Below are 8,245 nucleotides of genomic sequence, written 5' to 3' on the forward strand. Positions count from 1 at the left end.
TGGGAATGGTAGGAACCCTCCCAAAATCCAAGTTCCCTAACACCAGCCAAGGGCCACCCTGGTAAGCAGGCCTTTCAAAAGACAGTCTTTGGGCCTGCTGTGTTGTAACTCTTTTCTGCACTGGGGTTCCCCCAAGTTGGGGCTCTGTCCTGATCACCCTGTTAGCATGCCTTCTGGGTCCCTCCAGGTATCCAGCTAAGCTCATGCATACCTCTCTCAGTGTCTCCAGTCAAGGGAGTGGATTTTCAGGGATAGTTCACCTTCTAAAAGCCCATCATGAAGAATCAATCGCTCCCTGACTGTCACAGACATTATTCCACTCCTGTGAGCCAGCAGCCAGTGTCAACCATTCAGAATGCTGTGTGGGTCCCTCGAGACCTGCTGGGGGAAGGGATAAGGCCTGATGCCTCTGGTGGCTGTTCCCTCCCTCCTCCCACTATCTCCGACATACTTTGTCCTGACTATTCTTATCCAAGAGCCCTCGTTCTCCTCCAACTCTCTGGGGACAAGAGTCCAGGCATTCAATGACTGAAGGAAGGAAGGATGCTGATGTGGAAGCCAACAGCATCCCCCAGCTCTGGGCTGGCAGCTCTGTATTGCACCAGATTGCTGGAGGGGAAACCAGTCTAGTTGCTGTTTCCTACTCTGGGTTGCAGGGCCAGTGGGGGTCTGACCTGGACCTGGGTGTTCTGATGCCAGCCAGCACCCTTTCCACTGAGGACTCATACACTGAGGTCAACAGCCAGTGCTAACACTTCTTGGAGCCCATCACCCCTGCCCAGGATCAGCGCAGAGTGCTGCCAGTGGCCCCTGGCCATTTGTACCACTGGCCTCCTTCAACTTCTCACCTGCTTCTTGGCCCTAGTGTTTCCTGTAGGAAAGTGGAATGCCTGGCAAGAAAACTAATGCATTCTACTGTCACCCACCCCAGGCAGCCAGGCCTCTGACCTCCAAGGACTAGACAAAGGAGCCTCCCCAAGTCAAACCCTGTGGGTAGCATAGCTCAGCCTGGCCCCTGAAACTGTTGACTTTATTCTCTCCTTAGTGTCCATGCATAGAAACCCCATTCCCTGGTCCCAGGCCTCATACCTTTAAAAGATTGGATTCACCTTTCCTGAGCCAGCATGCCTCAGTTTCCCCAGAGTGGTCACTTGCAACTCATGGAGCACTGTGTAACTTACAGCTTATGTTATAACTGTTCTCAGCACAGGAAGAGGGAGTATTAGCACTCACAGATCCTGGCTGTCCCCAAGGTCTCCTGCTGGCCAGATTATTCAGCCGTTATTTCTCGAGTGCCATGAGTGGGCTCTTCCAGGCTCCTCTTAAGGAGCTGGTCAGTGGTAGCCAAGTGGGTGCGCACCTCGTGGGGATGTGAGGGGGACGAGGCCAGCAGATGGGCGCAGCTCGTAATCCACCCTCTGGGGCTCACAGAAAGGGCTCTCCAGGCCTGGACGGGGGTGGAGGTGGGAAGGGTCAGGCACTCCTGTGGCTCAGGAAAACAACCAAGACTATAAATACCCAGTGTTAAAACCCCAACTAAACAACATCCAGGTTTTACCCCATACACACATGAAGTAGTCCGTTTTTATTTTGAATGTTAATGGCACGGAATGTGAGCTTCCTGTGTTTTCATCTGATTTCAGGATGGTGTTGACAGTCTTGGAGTTCAATGGTCTAACAAGAGTGCAATACACATTAATCTCAGTTGTGCAAGAAAGGTCACATTTTTTTTTTTTTTTTAACTTTTTCCGAAGCTGGAAACGGGGAGGCAGTCAGACAGACTCCCGCATGCGCCCGACCGGGATCCACCCGGCATGCCCATCAGGGGGCAATGCTCTGCCCATCCGGGGTGTCGATCTGTTGCGACCAGAGCCACTCTAGCGCCTGGGGCAGAGGCCAAGGAGCCATCCCCAGTGCCCGGGCCATCTTTGCTCCAATGGAGCCTCGGCTGCGGGAGGGGAAGAGAGAGACAGAGAGGAAGGAGGGGGGGTTGGAGAAGCAGATGGGCGCTTCTCCTGTGTGCCCTGGCTGGGAATCGAACCCGGGACTCCTGTACGCCAGGCCGATGCTCTACCACTGAGCCAATCGGCCAGGGCTGAAAGGTCACATTTTTTTCAATTAATTCAAATCCTACTTGGGGCCCTTTTTGGTAGGAAATTCAAACCCAGTCATTATTGGGGGACCCTCTGTTTCCTTGGGGGTCTCTTAAATCTTAGGAGGCCTATGTGGCTGAGGTAAACTGAGGGTGGTCCTCTCTCCTTCAGTTTGCCCTGGGCCACCACGTACACACACCTAGGCTGGGCTGGCAGGGTGTCTGAGGAGGTGAGCAATGTCCTCCTTCAGAGCTGAGCTCGGTGGGTCCGGGAGCCCTGGGGCATCTGGTCTAGCCTCTGCAGATGAACCACAGAGCCACTCCGCTGGTGTTCCACCTCCCAGTCACACTGCTGTGAGTGACTGCAGGTCCCTACTGGTCACGCAGCCCCTGGCCCCACAGCCTAAAGTCCCTGAGCCTGTCACTCCAACCATCAAGAGGCGGAGTCTCTTTCCCCTCCCCTGTGGCTCGCTTTGGCCAACGAGTGCAGCAGAAGAGACACTTTCTGATGTGGGGCCTGGCCTGCAAGAGGCCTGGCCGCTTCTCCTTTTCTCCGGGGTGATCCAGCTGCCCTTGTAAGAATTCGACTACCCTGAGCCCACCTAGTGCCCTGGTACCCTGAGGGATCCCTGGAACCAACCACTCGTCACCTTCGTGACCTCCCCTCCAAACCCTGACATTTAGCGGGCCATGCAGGACTTGGCCAGCTAGGGAGACTTGGTTGCCAGGGCAACCAGCAGGCAGAGTTACTCTGACCAATGTTAGCAGGGTTCTTTCCACTCAGCTCCTGCATCTGGTTCCCCTGGGACACTGGCAGCCGACATTGCCGACTGTCACATAAGAGTAGGTTGGCCCCCAATATTTGTGAGGCTTGGGGTGTGAATACAACAAGAGATCCCCCCCCACACACACACACCCATTCCTTCTCTTCCCACCGCCCCTGGCTTCATCCTGCACCATGAAGGACTTCCCTTGTGTGAGTGTGGACATTCCAGCGTCACATGCGAGCTCATTAATATCTGTACTTCCTCCTCCCCCAACAGCCGCCCTTGGCTACCCCTTGGACCCAGCACCTCAACAAAGGAGAGGCTCGGGGTGATTGAGTGGGGGCACTCCTGGATACGGGGCCATAGACATGTACTGTTTTTCCAGGTTTGGGGCACAGTAGTTAGCTAACAACACAGCGTTCTGCCACTTTCCTTAGTCCTTTCTCCCCCTGCATCTATCTATCTATCTATCTATCTATCTATCTATCTATCTATCTATCTATCTGGCTATCTATTTATCTAGCTAGCTACAAGCTATCTCCTTCAGGGTCCTTGCAGGACAGGATTCCAGCATTCATCGCTATGATAACCATTTTAATCTTCTTAGCCTAACATCCCACACTCTCTCTCCCTGGCCTCTCCAAGCAGGCTGATCCGGGGTCTGGGATGTCTTGTATGTGTTCCTGGATCAATGCCATGTAATTGCCAGAAATCTGTGTCCCTGGGGTCATCCTTAAGTTCACGATCCGGAGGACGGGTAAAGCAATGCAGCCAGTAACGGTTCTCCCCTCAGCCACAAATATCTTCTTCCCTAAGCAACTGCAGCTCGCTTTGGATCTTGTCAATCTAATAGCTTCAGAGAGTCCGGCTGTAGAGCACAAGGTCAGGTGGACGGCCTGAGAAGCCGGGTCCCCACCCAGCAAGTCCCATAACGACACAGAGGTTAAGAGTGCATGGGAAGCCTCCCTGTTTAACCCCAGGGACTGGCATTCTTTCCCGCAGCTGAGAAACAGCAGGCAGCTGATTCTCACTCCCACTCACCACCCAGGAAAATGTGTCTCCCCTGCTTGCTAAGAGGGAAGGAAGGAGAAGCCATCAGCAAGGTAGCAGGCGTTCTTTAGGTGGGTTGTTCAGAAACCTGCCTCCTGGTGCTGCAGAATCCTGACCCGATCCAGAATTCTGTGTTCTCTGCTTAAAACACATTAGCATACCCTCATCAATGATGCGTCCTGAAAAATCTAATAGGACCTTTTCCTCACGATATCTTTGAAGTGAGCCTATAAGATTGAAATTTAGCTTCTCATGCTGGAAATCCAGACAGGTTATTTTAAGTCTCTGAAAAACAAAATAAACAAAACAGAAACAAACTCGCAGATACAGAGAACGTTTTGATGGGTGCCAGACGGGAGGGGAGTTGGGGGGATGGGTGAAAAAGGGGATGGGGTAAAAATGTGCAAATCGCCGTTATAAACACAGTCATCAAGACGTAAACTACAAATAGGGAATATAGTCAATAAAACTGTAATAACTGTGTATGGCGTCAGATGGGTACTAGACTTATTGGAGGGGATCAGTCTGTAAGTTATATAAATGTCTAATCACTGCTGTACATCTAAAACTAATATACTGTTATATGTCAGTGTAATTGAAACAATTTTTTAAAATTAAAAAACAAAACAGGATGGGATCAGAGAAGGGAAAGAGATTGGTGAAATTATATATAAATATATATACATAACAGTGTTCTAGAGAGCAGAAAAAGCAAATCCTGGAGGGAAGGGGGGAGGGTGTTGGGGGAGAGGGGCAAGGGGGAGGTTAAAGGGAACACCAGGGAGGGGGGATGCATTCAGGGGGACACCAGAATCTATGTAAGCACAATAAATTAAAATCAATAAAAAGCAAACAAACAAACGAAAACCCCCCCACAATGAAGAGCCTGTACTAACAATGCAATCTTGACCTAGGTGTTGGGGAGGGGTATTCAGAAATGGACAATAGGAAAAAAAAAAAGTCTCTGGGCCCGTTTGGGGATTTATAAAATGGAAATAAAGACACAAACTGTAGCTTGGCTGTAAATATCATTAGCTTTCCCTCCCCCTGCCTCTCTTCCATAGATGGACCAAGAATGTGACGAGATCTCAGGGAGGGATCTGTTTCCAGGGCAGGGAGGGATGGTCATGAGCAAGGACAAACCCTGGGGACAAAACTGGGCCAGCTTTTGTGTGCCCTTTATGGAGGTGGGGCCATTTCTAAGAGGGCTTTGTTCCCAGGGACCCGACCTTCTTTTAGAGACCGAGACTATTTTTAACCCAAGTTTTAGTGATTCTGCAGGACAGCTGTTTCAGGAAAGTATGTAGGCCAGTCTGTGATATTTGGAGTCATCATTTTAAGGATAAGGAGTGGGATGAGTAGGAGAGAGAGAACTCTGGAGTCGCCAGAGGCTGCGTCCACAGAGACCTCACCTGCACCCCAAGGTTACTTTGTCGCCACTCTGGGGGATCTGGAGGGGCCGAGCAGATAGGATCCTTTTGTTCCACTGAAAGTTGAGTGTCAATTTCTGCCCTGTTTCAGCCCTCATTGCCATTCCCAAATCACGATGGAGAGAAGGTGGTCAGTGCCTGTGCTGGCCAGGCCGTGGGAGAAGGAGGCACTCAGTGCCGCAGGGAGTTAACCGGTACAGTCTTTCTGAAGGACTTCCACCATATCTATTCCATTAAAACGTGGACTCACCTTGGGACTTACCTTCCCACTTTTTTGTTTATTATTTTTTAAAATTGTGGTAAAAACACACATAACATACAATGTACTTTCTTAACCCCTTTTTTAAAAAAAAAATTTTTTTCTTTACATGCAGCTCAGTAGTGTTAAGTACACTTCTGTTGTTGTACAACTGGTTTCCGGACCTTTATTTTTATCTTACAAAACTGAAACTCGGCCCTGGCCGGTTGGCTCAGTGGTAGAGCGTTGGTCTGGCGTGCAGAAGTCCCGGGTTCGATTCCCGGCCAGGGCACACAGGAGAAGCGCCCATCTGCTTCTCCACTCCTCCCCCTCTCCTTCTTCTCTGTCTCTCTCTTCCCCTCCCGCAGCCGAGGCTCCATTGGAGCAAAGATGGCCCGGGCCCTGGGGATGGCTCCTTGGCCTCTGCCCCAGGCGCTAGAGTGGCTCTGGTTGCAACGGAGCGACACCCCAGAGGGGCAGAGCATCGCCCCCTGGTGGGCAGAGCTTCGCCCCTGGTGGGCGTGCCAGGTGGACCCCGGTCGGGTGCGTGCAGGAGTCTGTCTGACTGTCTCTCCTCGTTTCCAGCTTCAGGAAGAAAAAAAAAAGGAAAGAAAACTGAAACTCTATACTTATTGGACAATCCCTGTTTGTCCTTCACACTCTGGCCCCCACCATTCCACTTTCTGTCTCTGTGATGTCGACTGCTTGAGGTGCCTTATATAAGTAGATTCATGGGGTATTTGTCTTTTTTGCAACTAGCTTATTTCACACAAAAAGAAAGTCCTCAGGTTCACCCACGTGATAACATGTGGCAGAGTCTCCTTCCCTTTTAAGGCTGAATAATATCCCTTTGAATGTCCATTAGCAGCATTCCTCCTTTTAGAGATTTATGTTAGAGAAACAGTCCTACAAACGCCCAAAGAAATGGTTACTTCAGAAGTACCGGGGAGAGTCCAAAGTTAAAAAGCTCAAGTTCTCAGCAGAGGCGTGGCTGACCACCATGCATAGGGTTCAGGCTTTAGAGAAATATGGCAGACCACTTGCTCACTGAAAACTCGAGCCAAAGAGGAGGTCCTAGGGTTCCATTCACTTTTGCAAAACTAAAAAAATTCCAAATTGTTGGTGGTGGTGGCCTTGAGTACTGTGTAAGACTTGGAATTTTAAAAATACTTTGGAGTATGTGTGTGAAAACAATCTCTTTTTAGAAATCAAAATGGAGAGGCACAGGAGGGCAAATATTTGTTATTCACTGAGATGGTCACAGATGGACGTGCCACGCCCACTCAGGAGTTTACAAAGCGCTATGAGGAGGTAGCGTTGTGTGTGCCATGGTGAGGGTACCCCAGTAGGAGAGGATGCTCTTCTGGACCCCCTGAAGTCCTACCCAGGTCTAGCTTGGTCCTCTGCTTCTCATCAAACTGCTACGTATCTGCAGCCAGCTGTGAAGAGGAGGAAGCCTCAGCTTCCAAGGCCGCCCATCATTTAGACCTGGAACTTGTATCACCTGATACTTACAAGTCCTGCTCTTAGTAATCTTGACTCTGGACCTCTCCTACTCCCCGAGAGCATCCCTGTCCTGGAGTCTCACGAGCAATGATACCCTCCTGCTACCGTCTCTGGCTTCTTTCCTAAGCTATGAAGATATACTCATCTGGCCGTGGGGCTTGAGACAATGCAGTCGTAACCAAGATCGTCATAGCTGTCATTCAGTGAATGAATGAATGCTTTGGTACTGGCTCATCTGGGTACCACTCCAGTGGATGCTCACAATGACCTGGGAGAGAGGTGTAGTGCACACACCCACCACACAGACCTGGGAGAGAGGTGTCGTGCTCACACCCACCACACAGGCGGAGTCCAAGGCTCTGAGGGCTCTATCCTGCCGGTCCCGCCAGGAACCCCTTCCAGGAACCCCCTCCAGCACTGGGCCGTCACAGGTGAGTTTGTTTGAACTATACAGAGATAGAGAGAGTGGGAGTTTTCGTTAGAATTAAAATACTTTTTTTTGTCATCTTCTACTCCATTAACTTCCTCCTATCTTTGGTTTTATGTGTGTGTTTTTATTTTCTCAAGCACAAGTCATCATGTTTCCACTTTCCTGGCATGCTTTAGCTATTTTGATCAGCACTACTTCGCAGGTGCTAATTTGGTGGTGGGAAAGGGGAGGGAGCATGCTTTTTGTCTGTGCACAAAGCCCCCTTTCCCCGGTGAGAGCGACAATGGAGAACCTGGTGTCCGGGGCTCTTTCCCACCATGTCATTGGTCTTGTTAGCCCAGGAGCGGGACCCCTGGGATGATGCAGGGCTGGGCCACATCCAAGGACCAAAAAGAGTCCCTCCCAGGGAAGGTTCCTGATTTCACGTGGGAAGAAACAGATCAGGCTCGGGACTTTTTCAACTTTACTCAGAGCTTCCAGTCGGAGCTAGGGGAAAACACTTCACTCCTTCTTTCCGTGGAGGCTGGGAAGTGTCAGGAGGGACCCTGGCCAAAGGCAGAGGATGCAGCCTGCTGTCCTGGCATTCACGTCCCAGATGCCAAACATCTGAACCCGGGAACCAACTGCAGGTTTGTTGACCGCGGCCATCAGTTCTCATGGCTCATCAAAACTCAGGTCTGGCCCTGGCCTGTTGACTCAGTGGTAAAGCGTCGGCCTGGTGTGCAGAAGTCC

The sequence above is a fragment of the Saccopteryx bilineata genome, chromosome 10 (assembly GCF_036850765.1).
Source record: "Saccopteryx bilineata isolate mSacBil1 chromosome 10, mSacBil1_pri_phased_curated, whole genome shotgun sequence".
Lineage (NCBI taxonomy): Eukaryota > Metazoa > Chordata > Mammalia > Chiroptera > Emballonuridae > Saccopteryx > Saccopteryx bilineata.